This window comes from Micromys minutus (genome assembly GCF_963924665.1).
Source record: "Micromys minutus genome assembly, chromosome: 21".
NCBI lineage: Eukaryota > Metazoa > Chordata > Mammalia > Rodentia > Muridae > Micromys > Micromys minutus.
In genome coordinates this window covers 4393624-4418819 of record NC_137956.1, presented here as the reverse complement: position 1 = coordinate 4418819, position 25196 = coordinate 4393624, and the positions used below count along the sequence as shown (strand labels likewise).

At 40.2% G+C, this 25196-nt stretch overlaps 1 protein-coding gene across 5 annotated transcripts in view; it reads left to right on the top strand.

Moving 5' to 3' along the window:
- The first annotated feature begins 2246 nt into the window (after nucleotides 1-2246).
- The window catches only part of RNF111 (ring finger protein 111), a 62148-nt gene continuing 39198 nt past the window's right edge, over nucleotides 2247-25196 (top strand). For all 5 annotated transcript variants that reach the window (XM_080934079.1, XM_080934080.1, XM_080934077.1 and 2 more), the window contains exon 1: nucleotides 2247-2506. The gene's annotated coding sequence lies outside the window, so the exon portion shown is untranslated. The remainder of the gene's footprint in view (nucleotides 2507-25196) is intronic.

The following is a 25196-nucleotide window of genomic DNA, read 5'->3' as shown; positions in this document are numbered from 1 at the left end:
AAACTCTTTTGCAAACCTGCCTTTCTTGAACAGTGTGAACATTCAACCGCTTACCTGTCACCGTAAACCTGGAAGAGCCAGAGTGTCTTATTTATCCCTGTGTACCATTGGCCACCATCTTACTTCTCCTTCTTTTTCCTACGTTCCTCATCCTTACTTGGTTGTCCTCCTACCTTGTCTCTCACAGGCACTCTTGTCCTCTGCCCAGTCCACCCTCAAGACAGGGTTTCTCTGTGTAGCCCTGGCTATCCTAGAACCCACTCTGTAGACCAGGTTGAACTCAAACTCCAAGATCCACCTGCCTTTGTCTACCAAGTACTGGGATTATAAAGACAGGCATCACTTAACTCTGTGGTATCTCTAGTATTCAAGCCTGGTAATCAGTATTCAGATCATTTTTTTTTAAGACAGGGTCTCACTATTCAGATTAGTTTTCCTTAGACCAAGGCTAGAGATGTGGTTCAGTGGTAGCATGTATGAGGCTCTCAGTTTGATCCCAAGCACCTCAAAAGAAAACAAGCAAACACATGAAGACAGTTCAGTATAGAGAAGTTTCTTGTGAAGGGGGCTATCCTGTACAAATAGGACATATTAGCTGTACTCCATGTTTCTGCTTAATAGATGTTCACCCTCATTGAGTTAGGATGATAAAAGCATCTCTGATGTTATTAGTAAGTGGGAAGGAATCATCCCATCTATATTTTGGCATGTGTGTATTTCTGAGATGTATAGCTGGAATCCAAAGCTATTTAATATCATGTTGGAAATGATTTCAGAATCAATACACCTGAATATTGAGTTGTTTTGATCTTTATATTAATATCATGAATGACTTGTTGTAAAAGACACTATAGACCACCTTGATAATCTACTAACTTAGCCCAAACAAGTAAAAATATTATTTTAATATACAATCAATAGTGAAAAGTATTGGGCTTTTCACATTTTTGTACTGTAGTTCTGAAAGTTGATATAGTTAATACAGACTCAATAGTGCTTTCTTTCAAGTGTTCAAAAGTCACAAGTGGCCTACGTGTCTCCACGATATTATTAAAGAATACAGGTCAAAAGATTTAGGGAAAGAAAAAAGAGAGACAGACATAGAGGTTTGAGACATCGTGAGTCATAACAAGTCCTGGGCGTCAATAGTCTCAGTGGAACTCTACTTGTAAAGGGCAGCAATTAAGGACGCTGAGGACATCCAGAATCTCCCATTTCCTCTTCGTTTATAATTTAGAAATACCCCCAGCATTTGGGAGGCAGAGGCAGGTGGATCTGAGTTTGAGGTCATCCTGGTCTCCAAGAGTGAATTCCAGGACAGTCAGGGCTACACAGAGAAACCTTGTTTCAAAAAGTAAAACGAAACCAAACCACACCAAAAAACCACCTTCTTCACTGAATATGGAGAACATGAGTGAATAAAATTCTCAAGGAGCTGATGTGGAAGGAAGGAATTAGTGATTGTTAAATACTTAATTAGTAATATGAGGTACTTTATGTAAGTCGTCCTATTTGACCTCACAAGATCATTTGGAAGCATATAAGGTTATCATGGTTTATAAGGGAGGAAACTGAGATTTATAAAGGTGTTAATAAGTCAGCTTGGGCGCCCCCACTCTGCTTTCTGACCGGAAGTCTGTCTGATTGCCTGCAGAGCCCATGCTCGCTCTGTCCTTCCGTCCTACTAGGGCACACAATAAAATGTTGCAATCTTCTGGGTTTGTGAGGTAATTAAAACATCTTCTGCGATTGTATAGCCAGAGCTCCCAGGCTTCCTAATACTACGCTTGAAATGATTCTGGAAATTCACTTGAATTCACTTCAGCAGTGAGATGAGATCTGTTTTGGGTATCATCTGCTGAGAAAAACACTAACCCATGTTTTTGGTTTAAGAGCACCGCAAGTGCAGTCAGTAAGCTGAAATACTTCTTACTTAGAGAAAAAGTAACCAGGATGTAGGCGGAATTGTGTTGAAGTACTGCTGAGCCCGAAATCACGGAAGAAAGTGAACCCAACCAGCTTATTTTTAACTTCGTTCCATTGGGCCAACAGTTCGCAAAAGCCAGAGCTAAGAGGAAGGACTGGAACTCAGGTGGGCGGGCCCGGCGGCCGCAGGTCCGCGCACGCGCACACATACTGCTGTGAGAGGGCGTGAGAGTCCGGCGCGCTCGCTTTCCGAACTGTCGTAAAAGGCCCCGGTGTCGCGCTCGCGCAGTCGGGGAGGGCCGGCCCAGGCTGCGGCGGCTGCGATGGTGGCGGGGCGCTGGGGCTGCGCGGCGTAGACACGCCGGCCGTTCAGGGTCGCGAGCGCGCGTGGGTCGCGATCGGGTGCTCCGAGCCGGGTCGAGCTGAGCCGGGCGCAGCCTCACACTCCGCGGCGGCGACGTTGACAAACGCCCTCCTGAGGAGAGCCACCCGGCCAGCCTCAGCCTCACCCGGCCGAGTGCTGCTCGCCAGCCCGCGCCAGCGAGTCCCGGACCTGGCCGCACGGGGCCTGCGGACTCGGGTGAGGGCGCCGGCGGAAGGGGGGGTGCGGGGGAGGGGAGCGGCGCGGCGGCGCTTGCGCGCGGCGGGGGAGGGGCCGAGCAGTAGGGAGAAAGAGGAAGGGCCGGGGCGGGCGGCCAGGGTCGGCGACAGGGGGATGACCGCGGGTCCCGGGGTGGCGCGGAGTGGCTCATTGTGTCCGGGCGACAGTCCGCCCGCGGACACACCCACAGCCTCTTGGGAGGGAGTGGGTGAGGGGATTGCGCCCTGTGGCCGCCGCTCGCCAGCAGGACGGGGGCTCAGGGCCGAGGAGTGGGGGTGACAATGGAGTGAGGAAGGTAGCCCGGGCCGGAGCCGGGAGCCGCCCGGTGCGGGCGTGCACGCGCAGTCCGCGGAGCAGAAGACAGGCGCGTCTGATATTGTGTAGAGTTGGCTGGTTAGTCATTAAAAAAAGATGTTTTCTTTATCCTGCCTAGATAATTGATCGGAGTCAGCAGTGGTGCAGTGGAAATATCGGTTTTTGTTCTGGAGAAATAGAGGTTTGTCACCACACTTCCTAGATTATAGAGCTTCTTAGATAATGTTTTTTAAAAAGTGTGAGTTTTTAGCGTCAAAAAAAAAAAAAAAAAATCACCAGGAAGTTATAGCGCCTTCATTTAATTTGCTCATGTCTGTAGTGTGGGGTGACTCCATTGTATTGTTGAGCGCTTTCCTGTTCCTTGATTTATGTACAGAGTTTAGAACTCCTGAGTAGCAACGAGAGAACCAGCTGACAGATACTTCATTGTAAGAGTTCTGACAGCTCTTGAAACCTGACTTGATCTACACTTCCTTCCATTTAGCATTCTGCCTTTAATTTTCTTGTTTTTGGGACCTCTTTAACCAAAAAGAGCAGAATCAGAAAAAGATGAACAGAGGTTCCATATCCTCACCATTTGTTTTTAAAATAGCTACGGTTTGATTCTGACTTTATGTATGTGTTCTTTCCATAATTCTGATTTTACTGAGTCTACATTAAAAACAAACAAGCAAACAAACCCCCAAATCCTTCCTATGAGTATATGTCAGTGTGTGGGTTGGTCCATGGGAGTGCAGGTACCTCTGAGGCCAGAAGAGGGTCTAATACTCTGGAGCTGGAGTTGAGGGAGGTTTTTTACACTGCCCTGTATAGGTGCTAAGGCCCGAAGTTGGGCCCTTTGCCAGAATGGTAAGCACTCTTGACTCTACATCTTTTCTCTAGGTCTGGATTTATAGTTTGATAGTTTGTTACTAAGTGTTTTTTTCTTTTAGTATAAAATGTTTATGCAGGAACTGGTAGCTGTAATATTGTGTTACATTGTTTCACAGGTTATAAGGAAGCTCTTTTATTTTGAAGAGAAACAAATTATTTAGCTCTAAAATTACTTTTGTAGCAGGAGGATGGCTCCCAGCCTTCATTAAGTTGCTTTTAATCCTAACATTTGGGAGGCAGAGGCTAGCTTGGGCTACATAGTGAGTTCTACAACAACCCAAGCTATGTAGAGAGACCCTATTTTAAATACCCACCCCAAAAATATATATTATGTTTGTTACTCTCTTAGGGTGTGACCGTGGACAAATTATTTCATAGTATTCTGCTTGCTTGTCGCCTAACATTCTCTGTAGTATTTGAAAAAAATCATTGAGGACATTTGTGAGATGGCTGATAGTGGGGAAAATTAGAATAGTTTTTCTTAACAGTCAGGGTTGAGTGTCATGTGTGTGTGTTTTCTTTTATCATCTTTCCCTCTTGGTTTCTGTATATTGGTCACTTGAATCCCAGATGTTTCACTAGAAATAGTCGGTCTTCAGCTCCTACTGCTCAGGCATCTTTCTGCCTCAGCCTTCTGAGGAGCTGGGACTTTAGGTTTCTGTCATTGTACTTGGCTCTAGAGTTTGTACTTGAAGAAAGCTATAATAAAAATAATAAGGGTTAATGAAGAATGTATGCTAGCTGGGGTTATATTCATCAAGTTTAGTTTTGGTGCTTCATCTTTGTGAAAAATTGAGACATGGTTCTACTGATGTTCCAAGAGAACAGCAGTTTACTTGCATAAAGCCAAGGAGCAGAAAGTTTTTCTGCAGGTACATCTGAGTACATATTTTTTTTCAAGTTGAAAATATGAAATAGAAAACTCATTGTATCACAAAATTTAGAGCTTTAAGTGTTAAGAATGTCATGGTAATAAAGCACCTTGGTATCATGCATTAGTCATAGCTTAGTTATATGTGCCCCTGCTTGTGTCCCAACCCCATGGACTGGGACTTTAATAGAGGGAAATTGATTGACAGAATAACAACAAAAAAGATGTTAGATTTGTTTAGGTGTAGTATGGTGGCATTGGATCTATTGTTAACCTTTTCTGTGGTTACAGCCTTCTCACTTAGTAAAATGAGCATAAAATTCATAAATGTTCATTTCTAGCCTCCGATTTTGGGTGTGTGTGTGCCACATTTAATAGCTTCTAATTTTAGTGTTCAATATTCACTGTTAAATTTATCAGGACAGATCTCTAGAAAGAGCATCTTCTAGATGCTCTATGAAGAGTGTAAATGATGTCTGCAAATATAGCACAATCATTATAGTAGCCTGTGATGAAGCCATATTTGTTCTGTTCACTGGAGAAATTACTCAGTGGTTTTGTGTTCTCCTGAGATGGGGGTGTACTATAACCTGCTTCTCATTATATATCCCCAGGCTGGCCCTTAAGGTACCAAAATGCTGGAGATTACAAGTGTGTTACGTCCAGCTTTATCAAGCTTTTACAACTTTCAGGAGATTCTAAATATGAATACCCCCCCCACTCCTATCCCTCTTGTTTTGAGACCAGGCTCTCTTATCTTAGGTTGAACTCACTGTAAAACTAAAAGGTGCCTTGATTTTTTTTTCTTTTCTCTTCCTTTTCTTTTCCTCCCTCTCTCTTTCCTTCCTTTTTTCTTTTTTCTTTTTGAGACTAGGTTTCTCTGTGTATTTACTTTGTAGACTAGGCTAGCCTCAAACTCAGATCTGCCTGCCTCTGCATCCCAAGTGCTAGGATCAAAAAAAAACTGTCATCTCTGGCTGTCAAGTACATTGAATTTCTAATCCTCTTCTAGGTGTTGGATAGTATGGGCTCCTATATTATTTATAAAAATGAGACTTTCAATAGATTCTGATAGCATCTTTTTAAAAAAATTTATTGTATATATATGTGAGTACTTGTCACTGTCTTCAGACACACCAGAAGAGGGCATTGGATCCCATTACAGATGGTTGTGAGCCAACATGTGGTTGCTGGGAATTGAACTCGGGACTTCTGGAAGAGCATTTAGTGTTCTTTAAAAGCTGAGCTGTCTCTCCAGCCAGACATCTTTTTCTTTTGGTTGTTATTGTTTTTGTTTTTTTGAAACAAGTTTTTACCATGTAGCCTTCCATAGTCTGGAATTTGCTATCATAGACCAGACCTTGAACTCATTAGAGATCCTTCTGCCTCTGCCTGGAGAGTGCTGAGATTAATGGTCTATGCCACCATACTTGGCTTAATGTCATTTTAAAAATAGTCCTTGAGAGGGGCTGGAGAGATGGCTCAGCAGTTGGGAGCACCGGCTGCTCTTCCAGAGGACCCAGGTTTAAATCCCAGCGCTCACATGGCAGCTCACACCTGTTTATAACTCCAGTTCCAGAGAATCCAACACCTCACACAGACATACATGCAGGCAAAACACCAGTACACATGGGAAAAACATCCTGAGAGCTTTTAATCTCAGCACTCAGGAGGCACAGGCTGGTGAGTTTGAGGCCGGTTTGTTTTTCAAAATGGGTTCTAGGCCAACCAGGGCAATGTAGAGAAATCCTCTCTGAAACAAACAAACAAACAAACAAACAAACAAACAAACAAACAACAAAAAAGTCCCAAATAACTTCGTTTCCTTTCAGAAATGTGTGATTATTGTTTGGTAAAGTTCAGAATTATATTTGACCATCTTATACTGTATTTTCTCTTGTATCTCTCAGGTTGCTGCCTGGGTTTCTGTAGGTAGTCAGAAATTGCCATCAGATGAAAAACAAGTTACAAATGATAGAAAAATAGCAGAGTTGATGTTTTACGTGGCGCTTTTACATTATGATTTACTTGAAGTATGTGTTTCATGTATGTTATAGGCACTGACACTGGTCTGTAGGGATGAAAGCTCCGCCTCCATAGAGCAGACATAAGTACAATAATTTAATTAGTGATGAGTACCATGGAGTAGAGAAGAATGGAATTAGGCTTCTTGTATAGAAAGGTAGGACTGCCACTCTTTAGAGTTAATCTCAGATAAGATAAAAATGGTAATACTATGTAGGGAAATGTCCTTAGATTTCAGAGGTAGAGACTAGAGAGTGAGAAAAGGGATGGAGATTTAGCTTGGGGTAGACTGCTTATCTCAAAATTTCAAAGGCCTGAGTTCAGTCGCCAGCACTGCAAAGGGAGTGGGGGATGACATGGTGGTTCAGAATTCTCATCTGTCTTCTCATGTCTGCATGTGTCTGCATGTTCATGTGTATGTGGAGGCCAGAGGATATCCTTGAGTGTTGGTCCTCAGATGCTGTATTAGTAAGGGTTCTCAGGAACCCTTTTAATTAGTAAGGGTTCTCAGGAACCCTAATTAAAGAATGAATCTATTTATATTTAGAAAGGAGATTTCTTAGAGTGGCTTATAGGCTGTGGTTCAGGTAGTCCCAACAGTGGCTGTCTACTAATGGAACGTTCAGAAATCTCGTAGTAGTTCAATCCATGAGGTTGGCTATCAGCACATACCAATGTATGGAGACATCAGTATACTTGGATGTCTTCAGTATTATACACTGGAATCCAGGCTGCTGCCAGTGAAAGGACGCACTTGCCGGGAGGAGAGGGGACAAGTGGCAAAGATCGAAATCTTTCTCTATGACTTTATAAAGGCTTCTACCAGGTGTGCCCCAGATTAAAGGTGGGTTTTCCCACCTCAAAAGGTAGGTCTTTCCACTTCTAAGAATTTAAGAAAAATTCCTCACAAATGTTCCCAGCCACTGGGTTTTAGTTCATTCCAGATGTGGTCAAGTTGACAACCAAGAATAGCCATCACGGATTTGGTCTCCCGTGGTTTTTGTGGAGTTGGGGTTGAGGTCTGTCACTCAGTAGGCTAATGGCTGTTACATGAGCTTCAGGGATCCACCTGTCCTCCCTCCCCAGCACTGGTAGAACTAGGGACTGTCCACATCATAGTCAGTTCCTATAACCGTTTCCTATAGTCCATAGCCATTCTACCGCCTGTGCATGGGTAAATGTCTCATCATTTATCCTTAAAAACGGTTTTGTTTCTTTATCTTGAGACAGGGTCTTACTGTGTACACTAGGCTGGCCTTGAATTTATAGTGAACTTCTGCTTCCCTAATGCTGAGATTAAAGGTGTGCAGCGCCATGCACAACCTAATCTTTTATAATTTAACCTGCTATTTTGCAAGCAATATTTTAAATTTATTTTTGAACCAGCAACTGTTTGAACATGGTTTTAAAAATCAATTTCAGAAGGCTAAAAGTAAGAAATATCCTCAAGTCACTTTCTAATAGTTTAGTTCTACTGCTTAAAAAAGAAGCACTTTGTTTTTTAAAAGTTACTTTTTTGAGGCTGGTGAGATGGCTCCATGGATAAAGTGCTGGCTGTGCAGACCTGACAATCTCAGTTCCATCCTAGAGCCCACAGTAGAGGGAGCAGCACTTCTTGAACATTGTCTTTTGACCTCCACACGTGCATGCATACATACATACACACGTGCATGCATACATACATACACACATGCATACATACATACATACATACATACATACATACACACATACACACATACACGCACACACATGCATACAGCTACGTTAATAGAATAAGTATTTTACTAGGGGCTACAGGTGAGCTCAATGGTAGAGCATTTGCTTAGCACAGCCAAACCCTTTCTGGGGGGAGAAATAGAAGGAAAACTATCTTCCTTGTGTGTACATTCCTATTTCTTTCCTTTTTCCCTGCTAGCGATGGATTGAACATAGGCATATACTTCACTGCTGAGTCTCATCCCTTCAGCCCCCATGATCCTTGTACTGCTAGAATATGTCTATAGCTAGTGTTCTCTCTGCTTTCTCAATGTCTCTGTCTCTCTGTTTCTTTATATAGCCCTGGCCTTGAATTTAAAAAGACCCGCCTGCCTCTGTCTCTCAGGTGGAGATTAAAAGAATGCACTGTCATGCATGGCCCTTCAGTTACTGTTGTATATTGTCTAGAAAGCAGTGGAGTTGAGTGTATTCAAAAAGCCTGTCAGGTTGAAACTTTCACAGTGGTAATAAGATTTTATTTGTTGTATTACTAATGTCATCAGGAACAGGCATTTGCAGTAAACATAGAGCAGCACTAGCATAAGTCACATGACAGTGGCAACTATCCTAGCCATTGCCGTATTCATAGTGACGACTGCTGGTAGCTGCTGTGTCATTATTGTACTCATAGTTAGACATAACTTTAAAAAAGCTATTGCATTTAATAATTTTGTTTTTAACATCTTAAAAAAGATTTATTTGATCTATATGAGCACACTAATTGTTGTGAGCCATCATGTGGTTGCTGGGAATAGAACTCAGGACCTCTGGAAGAACAGTCAGTGCTCTTAACTGCTGAGCCATCTCTCCAGCTCTATTTTGAACATTTTTAACAAGTATTTTTTATTTTACGAGTATGGGTGTTCTGCCTGCATGTATTAAATATTTGCTTGGTGCTCACAGAGACCAGAGAGGGCATCAGATCTCCTGGAACTGTAGTTCAAATGGTTGGGAGCCATTATGTGGGTGCTAGGGTTGAACCTAGGTTCTCTGAAAGAGCAGAAAGTACTCAACCACTGAACCTTATCTCTACTACCTTAAGACTATTCTTTATGAGTAGTCAGAATTATTATTTTGTTAAATTTATTTTGAACACATGCATTTTGTAATAACTGCATGTGATGAGGCTGAACATAGTGGTTTGTGCATATGAAATGCCAGTTTTCAAGAGGCCGAGAAAGTCTGGTTATGAGTTAAGGCCAGTGTGGACTATTCAGTGATTCTAGTCAAGCCTGGGCTGTAATGAAAGACTATCTTTAAAAAAAAAAAAAAAAAGTCTGGAATGTAGTTGATAGTGATTGCCTAGCATGCTTATTCACCTGGATTCAGTTCTAGTACCCCATACCTTGGTGACACAGGCCACTTGGGGAGTAAAGGTAACAAGATCAGAAGTTCAAGGTTATCACTCTAAATCAAGTTTTGAGGCTATAGTGGTGTACATGAAACTCAGTCTTAAAAACAAAAAGCAACAACAAAAAATGTTCCACATCATTTCATGTGAAAAAATAGGAAGGTTGTTAGGTTAGGTCACACTAGTATGTAGATACTGAAATGTGCTTGCCTGGAGGAAATGAATGTGAATAATTAGTAAGTGGAATGAACATGTGATTTCAAGAACAACTGGACATCTTATTCAACTTCTAACCTTAGAAAACTCAGTGTTGTTAATTGCCCGGTGGTCTCTCAGAAAGTAACAGTCATCACAGGGCTGGGGCATTGTTGGTGTCTGAAGGAGGCTCAGAGAATGGTGGGCTCTATCACAGAACTACAGTCTTAGCCCAGGCTGGCTTCAAATTTGCATACTTGCCTTAGCCTAAGGGACTAGGATTACAAGTAGTGTTGCTGTGTTGTTATAAACAACAAAATCTATTCACTTCTGCAAGGTGGGTGTTATTTATTATTTTTTAAATGACCAGTTGTGTCACATTAGAAAGTCATGGATAGGGGAAAGATCTGTATGAAATGCAAGACAGAGTAGGAGAGCTTTGTTTTTGAGAAAGGGTCTCACTGTGTTCCATGTAGTCTATCTAGGCTGGCCTAGAACTTGATTTGTAGCTAAGGCTCCCAAGCCCTAGTATTATCAGCATGTATCAGCATGACCGGCCATAGCATTTGGCAAACAGTGCGATTATATTGAAAATTTTGATTATTACAACTACATATTTCACACTGCAATTGTCCTCTGTTAAATTCTTTATCACTATACTTACGTGAGAAAGGAATTATAAGCACTACTTTTTTATAGTAAATAATTACATAAACCACATTTTCTTATAATTTAACCAATATAACCAACTTATCATAGGCAGATTTAGAAGCTGGCTTTCTGCTGTGAAGCCAGATGCTAAGAGATTCATGAAAATGGGTAACATTTCTTTCTAAGTTTTGGGAAACATTTGTAAATGTTAGTTTCTTAGTGTGTAATACTATTACTGTTCTTACAAATACTTTTTGGGTATTTCTCAGTTTTACTTTTGAATGTGTTACTAGTAGATAAAAACAGTACATTAAAATTGGGTCCTCAGGGTGTGAGGAGTTTAAAAAGCCAAAGAGCTGAGAACTGCTACTCCAGGGTATTAACCAGTTGTCAGCATTATCTTTGAATATTTTTGTTACATTCATTGTGTGTGCGTGTGCGTATGCATGTGCAGTGCATGAACATGCAGCATGGTGCACGTGTAGAGGGCAAACAGCAGCAGCAGTTCTACCTTGTGGGTCCTTAGGATTGAACGAGGTCATCAGAGTGGACAGAGAGCACCTTTGCTGCTGAACCATCCTGTGGGCTCTAATTGGTTTCTTATGGTAAATGAGTCTATGCTGCTTCATCTGTTTTCTTTTTCCTTAGTATAGTTGTGTGTAGGTGTGTGTGGGGGAAGGGTTGCCTCACTACTAGCCTATACCATTCTTACTGCAATTTTCTATAACTGTGAGTAGAACTCAAAACCTGATTGAATGTCACCTCTATTCTACCTAAGCCTCAGTGTGAAAAATGAATAAAGTTTGTAGGTGATTATGGAAATGAGCTAGAGAAAATAGTGGATGAAGTTAACTCTGTGCTTTTTCAGTAGCAGGCTAAAGATTGTGATAACTTTTTAGAATTTGAAGTGGGTAGTGCAGGCCTGTGGATAGGGAAGCAGCTGAGAATACATAAAGGACGTGAGCAAGTAAGAGTTCCAGGCGCAGTTCCTGGGGAGGGCTAGCCAGGAGCTGGGGGAGTAGGAAGAAAGTGGTAGTCTTGGGACTGAGATAGAAATCCTTTGATTTCTGAGCCATATTGTGTCTCTTCATTTTGAGAGTTTCTGTCAGTTGGATGACAGGATTTTTGTCTCCATCTTTCTTTTTGTTGTGATATTAAAAAAAAACTGTCAATGTATTAAGGACTAAAGAGTATTTAAAATGAAGATATGTGTATCATCTACCTTGTTTAAACAAAATGAACTTTAGATGAGTGATTAAGTTACATTACTGACATGAATCTAGGCTTTCTTTGCAAATCTTAGTGATAAAATGATGTTTAAATATGTAAGCAAGTGGCTGGAGAGATGGCTCAGTGGTTAAGAGCACTGACTGCTCTTCCAGAGGTCCTGAGTTCAATTCCCAGCAACCATATGGTGACTCACAACCATCTGGATCAGGATTCGATGCTCTTTTTTGGTGTGTCTGAAGACAGCTACAGTGTACTTATGTAGTAAATAAATAAATCTTAAAAAAAAAATACTGTGTCAGTGGTGGGACTGTACGGTTTAAGTCACCAAGTCAGAAAACTCACTTTTGGAAAATCCATTGTTTTTATATTGCTTTCCAAGGAATCAAGGATTATTTTTATTTCTCCTGGGCAATTCTTTCTCCAGCAAGAGAGGAGTGTTGCTGATACCGTGGGTGGAACTTACTTTCTGTGCACTTCTGAGTGTGCTAGCTTTTTCACAGTGAACATTAAAAATTAGCCTGGCTGCTAAGATTGAGGTTTTATTGTTCTTTAAATTTATGTGGTGCTATGTCTGGTCTTTGTTCATCACATATTTTCCTTCTAATATTTTATTAATTGTAAATGCTATAGAAAATGAGTGGGTTGTGTGGGGAACACCCAGATTCTGTAATTCGTTTTTTCTTCAGTGTTCTAGTCATCTATCTAAGCTGTTCCTCTAGCCAATAACTTCTTTAAAGACATTAGTTTTGTTAATTTTATGTGTGCACGTGTTCATGCTTCCTGTGTAAGTGGAATAGTTCTCAGCAGCCAATGAGGGTGCTGGGAGTTGAACTCAGATCCTCCGCAAAAGCAACAAAATGCTCATAACCACTGAGCAACCCCTCCAGCCCCCTTTAGTAACTTTTATTTATTTATAGAGACATGATATTCCTGTGTAGTCCTTGAAGCTTGGAATCCTTCTGCTTCCACCTCTTCTGAGTGTTGGGGATTACGGGCATGCATCATTGTGTCCTGCTAACATTTATTTTAAGTTGGCAGGGTTTGGGCTTTAGCTCAATTCAGAACTCAACATGTACCAGACCCTGAGTTTAATCCCCAGCACCACAGTGAACAGAAGGAAAACACATTGCAGGTATCTGCACATTTTTAGCCCCCATTCTGCAGTTTCTAGCTGGGGGTGGTGTGCACGCCTGTAATGTCAGCACTGGAAAACAAGCCTGAGGAATGCAAGTTTGTGGCTAGCCCGGGCTGCAGAGCAGAACTTTGGAAACAAAACAAACAAGACAAAAACCAAACAAACGGACAAAAAAAAAAAAAAAAAAAAAAAAAAAAATCCCACAAGTTCATTTCATTAACCACAGTTGTATATTTATTTACATTTACTTCAGTGAAATGCATCTCTTTTTTTAAGCTTTATCTCTTTTACTTCACTACACTGAGCAGTAAGTGATAGTAGATCAGAGTGCCTGTTATGCCATAAAATGAAACAAAGGAGTGTTTGAAAATCTGTTTGGTATTTAGCTCAGTCTGCCTGGAATATGCAGATTGAATAAAGAACTATTTTAGGGGATTTGCCCCATTCTGAAGTAACGCCCTAGCCTCAGGTGGTCAGAACTGCCATTTCAAATGCTTATTTATTCTAGAGGTCCCTTTATTTTTGATGGAGTAATCTGATATTGTGAGTCTACTTTGCTCTCTTCAGTGGAGGTCCTGAGGTTCTCCTATGTTGCTGCTGATTGGCATCTCCTTGTACCTATTCTCTGTCTAAAATTAACCATCAATAAAGCTGTGAGCATCCATATACAAACCTTGTACATGTTTTCAGAACTTGGTGTTGAGTTACTAGATGGTAAGTTAGATGCTTGTATAACTAATTAGAAGCTTCAAAGTGTGTTGTATTTGATTATGACACTTCTTGGGAGTTGGCTATTTTTACTTTTAGCTTTTGTTTGAATGTGTAATGGGAGCTTCCTGTAGTTTTAATTTATGTTTTTTCTGGCAATTTTGAGATACTGAACATTTTTCAGGCATTTACTGGCTATTTGGGTTTGATTGTTTGCTGTTTTAGAAATGTCTGTGTCTTTTGCCTATTTTATCGTAACCATGAGGTGTTTATCGTATAGATTAAAATTGAATATGCATTTATAATCTTTTCTATTCTTTCTCAGTTTTTCACTGGTATTTCTGAAGAGGAAAAGGTTTTGATTTTAGTGATGTCTAGTCCATCAGTTAAAAAAGAAACTGAGGGCTGGAGAGATGGCTCAGTGGTTAAGAGCACTGACTGCTCTTCCAGAGGTCCTGAGTTCAAATCCCAGCACCTACATGGTGGCTCACAACCATCTGTAATGGGGTCTGATGCCCTCTTCTGGTGAGTCTGAAGACAGTGACAGTGCACTTATGTAGTAAATAAAGAAATCTTTAAAAAACAAAATTGAGCCGTTTTCTGCCCTTGGTTGTTTGCCTGTTTTCTTGTAGAAGTTTTATGGTGTAACTCTTAGGATTAATTTTGTATTTGGTGGGATGCAGATACTGAGACTGTTGGAAATCATATGTTGGTATTTATAAGTATTTCTGGGTTCTCTGCGGTTCCTTTTTGTTGGTAGTGCTGGAACTAGGGCTTTGGACATGCTGGGAAACCACTGAACCACAGGCCAAGTTACCTGTCATCCCAAGTGTCTCTGTAAGCCATTGTCAGCTGCTTGCTTTCTGTTTGTTCCAACTGTTCAGGGCTCCAGTTTTCTTCCTTTCTCTTGTCTCTTTTCAGTAATACCACTGCTGGTTGGCTTTAGTTTTATTTGTCTATGTCTGTTCCATCTGTGGTCAGTTTTTGAGTTTAGAGGATACCTTCTTAACTTTATTATAGTTTATCTGCCTTCAAGGAATAGAATAATGGAATTGTTGCCAAAACTGGAACGGTAGACCAGGCTGGCATTGAACTCACAGAGTTCATCTGCCTCTGCCTCCTGAGTGTTGGGGTTAAAGGAGTGTGTCCCCACTGCCTGGTGGAATTTTATAAGTTCTGAACAGAGTTGTAATGCTTGAGTGAAACAAGGTGTCTGGATTCTCTACACCCTTCTAGAAGTGTACTAGCATCAGAATTCACACCATTGCTCTGTGCTGTCTGAGGCATTAGCTGGTGGATTCAGACTTCAGACTGGACTCTTTAGAAAAGTTCTTACACTGCTGTCTTTTTTCCCCTTTTTTTCTTTTTGCCAAGTTTGAAGTAAGCTTTAGCAAATAAAGGCCAAGGTGATGGGCACCGGTCAGGTCCATGCTCAAGATTCCCAGAGTGTGGCCATGTGCACTTTCTATATGCATGGTGAGTTTGGCTTCTATTTTAAAACTACTAATTATTGTAACTTTGTTTTTCAATTCAGGTTACACACAGCTCTTTTCAGGGTTATATCAATTGAGAACATGGTAAATAATGTGTTTATATTCTTATATGAAAGCGGCTGTCAGCAGATCTAGAATACATGTTACAGGCTAATTTTTAGATGTAAACCTCAGTTTATATCACTGATTAATGTAATCTATTTTTTTAAGAAAAGTATTAATTTAAAAATATAAACCTATTGCTGTCAACACATATGTAATGAAAAAAAACTGTATTTTCCAAAACAAAAAGTGCTTTTGTTTTTTGTTTTTCAGTTTTTGTTTTTTCTGAGATAGGGTTTCCTTGTGTAGCCCTGGTGGTCCTGGAATTCACTCTGTATATAGACCAGGCTGTCCTTGACCTGCTTCTGCCTTCAGAATGTTGGGATTAAAGGTGTGATCATCACTGCCCCTGCAGACCTGCTTTATTTTTAGTTTTTATTTTATTTTATTTTATTTTTCTATGTCCCTGTCAGGTTTTATAGAAGATGGCTGTGTTCTCCACCTTTCTTTAACTTGTGATCCTGCAGCTTGCTGAAGGGTGTGTGATAAGGGTGAAAGATGGAGGCTTAGTGTTGACTAAAGAAATGAGAGCAGAGAGCTTCCCAACAAAGCCCTCCTCCAGCTAAGCTGCTGTGAGGTCTTAGGTCTTCTAGATTATGGAGTCCTTTAGTCTTTCAAATGTTGAAACACATCTATAATTCTAGAGAGATGGCGGGTCTTCCAGAGGCCAGGGTTCAGTTCCCACTTGTGAGCTATCAACTGTAACTCCTGTTCCAGAGGGTCTGACACTTCTGCACGGACATTCATGCAGGCGAGACACCAGTGCACATGAAATCAGTTGAGTGTTTAAAATGAAGTCATCCAGATTTTTTCCCTAAAAGTAATTATGGTAGATAAACAGCTGCTTTGAAGTTGAATGTAAGTTGTCTATCAAATAATGTGTTTTTCCTTTCTGGTAACTTCTTTCTGATGCACTTCCTTTTCCTTTCTTTTGAGTTTTTGTTGCCCCCTCCCAGCCCCAAGAGTGTCCTTTTCCCAAGGTCAGGCATTTAGATAAAAGACCTTCGTGTGCTTGAAGATAGTTCCTACTGTTTAAAGGAACAACCCTCCTTTCCTCTGTTCCTGGGAACTTGTGGCTCTCCATTAACATATGACTGTGGTGCCTATTATGCAATCTCTAAATATCCTCTGCACCTGCACGCAAACCCTGGTCCTATGTCACAGGATTTCTTCCTCCCTGGTGCCTTGGCAGTTTGGGATAAACTTACCCCCTGTTACCCAGAGTAGCTACTTTTTTTGGGTTCTTTTCTTTCTCTTTTTTTCTTTTTTAAAGATTTATTTTATGTATGTGAATAAATTGTTGCTATCCTCAGAAACACCAGAAGAGGGCATCAGATTCCATTACAGATGGTTGTGAGCCACCATGTGGTTGCTGGGAATTGAACTCAGGACCTGTGGAAGATCAGTTGGTGCTCTAACCACTGAGCCATCTCTCCAGCCCGTTTCTGTTTTTTTCACTGTACCCATTTTACTCATCTTGCTGCCATGAACCTAGGCTGACCCCTCAAGTGCTGGGATTACAAACATGGGCCACAATAATAGATTTTCCCTTTCTTCATGGAAAACTTTTTCTGGTATACTTCCCCTTAAGGGATTAGACTGGATTCTTGACTGTTTCAAAGTGTGTACCTATATAGGGCATTTGAATTACACTGACACACATGTCTGCTAGGCTAGAACATAGTAAGGTCAGTTCTGTCTTATCTTTGTATTTATAATAAATACATAGAGCATTGAGGCACATAAGGTATTCAGACAGTGTTTATTACGGTGATTTAAACAGCAGAACTATATGTCTTAGAGTTCTAGAGTTCAAGATCTAGAGTTCAAGCAGTTGGCCCTTTCTACTGAGACCTATCTCTTTGGCTTTTAGTTAGCCACCTTCTTGCTCTATCTTTATATGGTCTTTTCTTTGTGTGTTTGTAGCCTTCCCCATTTTTCTGAATTTCCTCTTAAAAGAACATTAGTTAGATTATACTAGGAGCCATTCATATGCTGAAACTTTATATGACTGAGTCAGGTGAAGTGTCCCAAGGCTGAGGCAGGATTGCAAAGTCAAAGTTGGCCTAGGTGCGCGCGCACGCGCACGCACACACGAACCAGTGACTTAATTTTCATATTTTATCCTCTTTGTGACTTACTCAGGTTACTAATATTTTACAAATAATGTTCATTTTTCATATCACAAAACTAGATAAAACATATACAAATACACTTAAGCATGTGTGTGTCCCCTTGTAGTAAAAAGTTAATGTATTATAGCAGAATGTTAGCAGGAAGATGTGCTTATTTGTAAATTTCCCAGTAGTAATATAAGATTACATAGGCCAGTTATTTTTCCTACATTGTATCCAGTGGATTATGAAGTGGAATCTCAGTGGAATGACAGATACTTAGGAATTATCTTTTCTCATGGTGGTCCTAGTTTTAGACTCTTTCTTCCCTCTGCATAAAACTTTTGGAGCTATTTGCAAGGGAAACTCTTTCTAAATTGTCCTACCTTTTCTAGAGCCCAGGGAAACTTTGTAAATAATAACTTCTATGCTCCCTTCCTTTTTTTAAATTTCTGAGCTGATTTTGCAATGACTTTGCACTTACAAGGCAAAGATAGTGTAGTGTTCCCTTACATCCCTCACCCAGTTCAAGCTCCTTGTTAACCTTCACCAGATGTACGTCTGTGTCTACAAAGAGATGCATCTCCATTAGCTACATTCCAAGTATTTAAATGCGGTCTCTGCTTTCAGTTTCATGTGGTGTTTTCTTGCAGCTTATGGCAATATTGTGCACCTGTCATGTGTTTAACAGACAGTGCTTCCGGTTTTTAGTTTTTGGGTTTTTTTGTGGGATGTTTTTATTATGATTATGGGCTGAGTCCAGGAAGTTTGGATCTGTATATTTGTATGAGCAGTGGAGGCGTCTTCAGCAGTGCGTTTGTATCATAGTGCAGGGTAGCAGCAGTGTGTTGACTCTTCTGCTAAGGTTTAAGTAGCCTTTGTTCTGTGACATGGTTTTCCTGTGTAGCCCAGGCTGGCTTTCTCATTCTTTTTGTCATAGCCTCCAGAGTTCTAGACATTATTTTCGTTTCCTCCCTTCCTCAATCCAACCCTCAATTGTTTCATTCCCCTCTTCTTTCTTCCCTCTCTTTTCTCCCTCCCTCCTTTTTGGGTGGGGAGGGGCAGTCTCACTTGTAGCTTTAGTTGGCCTGGGACTTGTAATAGAATGAGGCTATCCTTGAACTCAAAAGATCTGCCTGCCTCCATCTCCTGAGTGAAGGTATGCACCACTATACAACTATACACCAGTTTAGGAAATAGCTTTGTTTGTTTGTTCTTTGCTTTTGACAGGGTTTCTCTGTAGCTCCTGATGTCCTGGAACTTGCTCTTTAGACCAGGGCTGTCCTTGAACTGCCTGCCTGTGCCTCTGAAGTGCTGGGACTAAAGACGTGTGCCACTGCTGCTCCACTTAGGAGGTAGCTTTTTACGAATCACTGTAAAGATTTTTATTCTTAAATGCTGGAGGGCCTGCATGATGTCTCAGAGGCTAGAGGCATTTGATGGCAAACCTGAGGATCTGTAAATCTAGCATGGTGAAGAGACTTCTGCAAGTTGCCCTTTGACCTTCACACACATGCATCATGACATGTTTACACACACATATTAAAGTTTAATAAAAATTTAAGTAAAAGTTACTATAAACTTGAAAGAAAGCATGTTTGTGTCATGGGGGAGTTTGGAAAAGTTTGGCTTTTTCGTTTTGTTCTTAACCTTAAAAAATCTTATTTTGGTGCCAAGGGTAATAACTGCCCTTCTTGGGGGTAAGGTAGCTATGAGTTTTTCTAAAGAATTATCTTTATCATCAATAGTAGTAGTATAACTATACTAATATTAGTGTTATTTTGCTATAAATAATGTTAGTGCAGGCTTTACTCAATTTTATTTTTCTTTTCAAATAGTTGAAGCTCCCTCCAGTCCTTCCTTTCCTGTCCTCTTTTCACCTCTCAGTAGGATCTAGAAAACCTTGTTGTTCCTTTTAATTATAATTTAATGAGACTGATGATGTTATGTGTTTGTGTATGATTTGCATGTGTAGGGTACATGCAACATCATGTATGTGTAGAGGTGAGAGGGCAACTTTGGAGTCAGTTTCTGAGCATGAATCACCTTCCCACCCCTTTCGTTTTTGTCGTAAACGTCCTTTAGACTTGGCTTGGGGCTTAGGACAGGTGAAGAGGTGTGGAGCCTCTCACATCGCTCTAGTTCTATTAGAGGAATCAGAATTTGCCTGCTTCCAGCTAGACACTCAGACATCCAGAAAGTAAGTGGTTTTAGAAGAGTTCATTGTCTTTGCTCACTTGTTCACAACCTGGTGTGAAATAGCAGATGCAGTTTTAAGAAGGGTTTTGATTAGAGCAACAGGTTTTTCTTGTAACAGTTAAAGGCAGCTAGTATATTTCACTAAAGATTTAGTTTTTGTTTTTTTAATTTTCTTATTTCTTGCCATTTTGAAATTCTATACCTGAATTTTGCTAGTTTGCCTTAGTTTGTAGGATTTGTACCCACTTAGGGACCAAACTGAAAACCTAAATTGTTTTTAATTTGCTAATTAAGATTTTCTCAAAATAAGAGGTAAAGAATAAAAATGAACAAGAGATAAAGAATAAAAATAAACAAAAATGAACACCCTTTTCTTTATAACTCTGGTACCAGGAAGTGGGTGGAAAGATTATTAGTCATTCTTCATGCTAACCTGGTGAAAGAGCTAAAACTGTTCTTTTGCCTGTTGATTGGAGAACTTTCCTGGGTGTCTTGACTTTCTATTTTACTCCTTTTATTCTCTTAGTTATTAGATTTCCCTAAATGATGTTAGGCAGTCTGATCCCTCATTCTTTGATAATTTGACCCTAGTTGGTTTCCCCCTACTGAAAACACAAAACCAGAAAAACTCCTCAGCATTTGAGGGTCTTACATCTTAGGACATAATTCAGTTGGAAGTATCGTTAGACACGTGTTTCCCACCCTTCCTTCATAGTTCACTTGGGTGTCATGTCTGCATGAAGCTGGTACCTGAGTTACTATTAGTTGCACCCTCTGTTCCTCCAGATCGTAGTGTGCATTTTGGCTCTTCAAAGTCTGTAAATGTGATTTTTATTGTTCTGTATCAATAATTGTCCTCCTAGGCTTACTGCCTCAGTCTGTTAACCTAGGCCTAGTCCTGGAAGCTTCTAGCCTCTGCAATCTAATATATGCCTAGAACTTTTCAGCCTCTGAGACTTACTACTGAATTAAGTTCACCCATTCCTAGTTCTTCCTGAGCTCTGCCTGGCTGGTTCAATTCAGCTGTTCTGGCTCAAACTCTTCAGGCTGATTGAATTTGACTTCTCTCAGCTTCTGAATCTCCTTGCTTTGATTCAGACTAACTCTAGCAATCTGTTCTAATCTTGTGGCTCCTTCTCATTCTCTGGCTTGTTGTCTTTACCTGTGTCTAGCTTGTTCTCTTTTCAACTGTAAAACTAAAAATCTGTAAAACTATCCTAGTAAAACTGCCTTTTTTCTCTTTTCTCTCTGCACTGTTCTCTTTAGCTTCCCTTTCCTCTCCTGATAGTTGGGCAGATCCTATTCTGTCAAATCTCTGTCTGCCACTCAATCACACACACTCTAAAACACTTCTTCCTTCTACAAACTCACTTTACCTTCCTCGATTGGTATTAAAGTTGTGTGCTAAGGGTGTGTCTGCACTCTCTAGTCAGTGCTAGGGGCTGAGCCACTACAGGACTAGGAACAAATTTTTCAGTATACAACACAATCTTGGGGTTCACAGTATGGCCAAATATCCTGCAACAAAAGTCAGATTCTGTTTGATAGTAAATTGTAAGCTTCTCAGAGTTCAGGATCTTGCTGCCTTTTTTTTTTTTTAAAAACAAGCCCACTGAAGCAGTGAATGTCTGTTAGAAATGAAAACTGTTTGAAATAGGCATTGTGAAGCAAAATTACAGTGAGCCACAGTAAAAATGAAAATGTTTCTGTATTCAGTTATTCGGATAATTACAAAACAATCATGTGCTGGAGCTGTGGATAAGTGTAATATGAAAAACAAGGTATTATTCTTTAAAAAAAAAAGGGGGGGGGCAGGTCAAAAGACACAGGAGATGATATTCAAAGAAATGGAAACCAGAGCAGAAATGGAGACTTGCAAGGCTTAAACAGAGTCTGTCACTTTAAGGATGAATAAGAGGGTAAATGAGGTAGGTGACAGGAAGAAGCAAGACATTCTAAACCTTTTTAATTTAAGTCTTTCCTTTTTCTTCTTTCTTTTGGTTTTTCTAGACTGGATCTCTGTGTGGTCCTGAATGTCCTCAAGCTGAAACATTCATTCTTTTGACATCTACAGTCACCAGGCATTCACTTGGCACACATGTATACATGTAGGCTGTGATGATTTGAATAAGAATGGTTCCTGTAGGCTCATAGATTTGAATCCTTGATCATTAGGGAGTGGTAACACTGAACACTAAACAACAATTAGGAGATGTGGCCTTGTTATTGTGGCTGTAGCCTTTTTGGGGAATTATGTCATTGGGCTGGGTTTTGGAGTTTCAAATTCTCAAGCCAGGCTTAGAATATCTTTCACTTCCTGCTGCTTGCTGATCTGGACATTGACTTCATCAGCTACCCCTCTAGCACCATGTCTGCCTGCATGCCACCATGGTTTCCATTGTGACAATAATGGATTAAACCTGAATTGAAAGCAGCCCCAGTTACATTTTTTCTTTTATTAAGAGTTGCTGTGGTTATGGTGTCTTTTCACAGCAATAGAATACTAAAACAGAGGCAACAGTCATACATGTAAAATTAAGTAAATTTTAAATATAAGCTAAAAGAAAATATCTTCCTTAGAGCAATTTTGAGTTGTCTGTAATGGTTTGTACATTTCATCTTGATTCACATAGTCAAGGATGATCCAAATGAATCTTTTGTTCGTAACTAGCAGTTACTATATTTTTACTTACCTATATTTTCTATTTAGGGGAAGCTGTCAAGATCACCATTTTTGTTTTGTTTGCTTGTTTTTTTTGTTTGTTTTTTAAATGTTTTTATTTTTGACCTAACCAAGAAAAGAGAAAGAATTTAATCTAGCTAGGTATGCCCACTCATTCCCATAGCCCCAGTGGGACGGTAGCAAGCAAGTTCAGGACCAGCCCGGCTGCATGGTGGGACCTTGTCACAAAACAGAACAAAACATAGCAAGCTGTATGAAGTTAGTTATCGGCTAATTTATCAGGGTTCTTACCACTCTTCGTAATTATATTACAGATTCTTAGATTTCAATTAGAAATTTCTCAAGAAACTTAATCATATTGAAAATGCAGCTAAGAGTTCACAGACATTCTTCTGCCTGTTGAGATTAAAGGTATAGGCCACCATGCCTTGCCTTCCATTTTACTAGACATAATTGATTAAAACCTGAACAGATTTAACCAAGGAGAGTTCATCAGTTTGGCTTTAGGGCATAAAGTGATGGAAAGAGAGAAAGACTATCTTCTTAAGAGACTCAAGTTCAGGGAGAACTGGATTTCTGAAAGAATCTCAGATAATTTTCTAAAGACACCTCAAGTTTTCTGTTACTGAGGTACACAAGGGTCTTCATAATTTTTTTATTTTTATTTTTATTTTTTTAGTAACAGCTGTTTGAGACCCAGTGTTGCTGGTTTTTGCATAGAGTTGAAGAACAGCTCACTGAGGTCCAGTGTTGGTGGTTTTTGTAGAATCATAAAATTGAACAGCTAACAATACAGTCAATTTAAGACCCTTTAAAAAACGAAGCCCTCTCTAGCACAGTCTAATTCTTAGATCATTCACAGTGTTAGGTCTGTTACAATTTTTTTCTCTAGAGACTTGACTTAAGAAATTTTAACTGTATAGTCTTTGCAATTTTTTAAAGACTAGGTTTAATTTTTTATGCATATGAATACTTTGTATATGTGTAAAATATATGTGCCTGGTGCCCACAGAATCCAACTAAATTGCAGACACTTGTGAGTTGTGAACTGAACCCTGGTCCCCTGTAAGAGCAGCAAGTACTTTTAACTGCTCAGCCATCTCTCTAGCCCTAACTGTATACTTTTATGATTGGTTAGCATGATGTTCATTTGTGTGTAGCTTGGAGCAACTTTTTTTTTTTTTTTTTTTTTTGATTACTCAGTTGTAACCCATTGCATGGGTTTGTTCAGTCAGCAGTTGATTCTGTATTGGTTTTGGAACTGGGGAATGAATATAGCTTTGAATATGTTCTGCCCTTGAACATAATCTTTTGAGGAAGTGCTAGGATGTTGTTTGGCCACATCATTTTACATTCCCATCAGCAACATATTATGGCTCTAATTTTTCCCTTTGTTTTCTTCCTTCCTTCCTTCCTTTCTTTTTTTCTTCCTTCCTTTTTCCCTCTCCTCCCCTCCTTTTTGAGACAGGGTCTTACCATGTATTCCTGGCTGGCCTGGAACTTGCTTTGTAGACCATACTAGCCTCAAACCCTCAGAGATATGCCTGTTTCTGCCTTCAAGTGCTAGGATTCAAGGTGTGGGTCACTACGCATGACTGGTTCTAGTTTCTTTACATCTTTTCCAACACTGATTTGTATCTGTTACTGAAACCAATAGCATATACCTCCTTCCCTCATGTTAATACCAGCCTGTGCCTCATCATTTTGAACTGTTCTTTCTTGCCTCTAGTTGTGATTGTCTTGGTCCCTAGAGAAAACTGCTCAACCCTTTACTTTCTTGGTTATTACAAGGGCAGGCAGTGAGTGATGTTTCCAAGCTCAATCATTATATTCTACCTGGAGTAGCCTGGTGAGCCAACACAGAGGCATAGCAAAGAACAAATTTATAGGAGGCAGCTAGTCAGCCCAAGACGACAGTAGAGCTGTGAAGTAGAGCACAAGACCTATAAGATCATGTATTTTGGTAAGTTGTTCATGGGGAGGGAAGAAACCCTTGATATCAAATACCCGTTTTGCTTTTTAGAAGTTGTTTTTAAAATGTCTGTTAAGTGTGAAACACTGTAGCATTTTGGAGTTTAGGATAGTGGTCCCATGGTTCCAGCTGTTGGTGCCTGGAGGTGGTGAGCACTAATGATGTTTCTTCTCCATGCTGGTTGCACAAAAGCTCACCAAGTTGGCATGTACATAATAAAAACTGATTTTGAAAATAATGTAAATCCAGATGTGGCATATACCTGTAGTCACCCCTCCTTGAAGCCAAGGGGAGCAGATGCCCTTGATGCTGGCAGTTTGAGACAGTCTGAAAGGTATTGAGACTCAAAAACAGGTACCATGCTTACTCTGCATGGACTCTTCTACCCTAGTGTTGTGCTTCAGTTCTCAGGCCCACCCCTTCCTAGTGAGTGCTCCATCTCAGATGTTCACACACAGTTTACATTGTCATCCTTCTACTGTGAGTCAGATGGCTCAGCAGGTAAAAGATGCTTTATGTTCGGGCCTGGCTATCTGAATTGGCTTTCTGAAGACAACCAGGTCCACAAAGTTGTCTTGTGGCCATCACATACACACCATGGAACAAGTGCCATATGTGTCATGCATACAATAATAAAATTTTAAACATTGGCATTGCTGTAAGTTAAGCTCTTTTGGTCAGCAGCTCAATTTGAGAAGTGAGATGATTTAAGCACATTTTGATCACTGGTGTGAAGTTTGACTTTATTTTCTGCTGTTACAGATTTAACAGTGATCTGTAGTAACCGATTCTCACTCCGGGCTTCTGGGTCTGACACTAGATGTACTAGTTGTGCCAGCCTTCGTGTAGAATTAGGTTCTTGTTAGAAGATTGGAGAGTCATAGGAGAAAGAAGCTATATTTCCCTTAGTTGTCAAATATAAAAACCATCTAATGTACAGGAAGTATCTATGAAACAATTTTAACATGCCATATCAAAGGGAAGACATGAACTT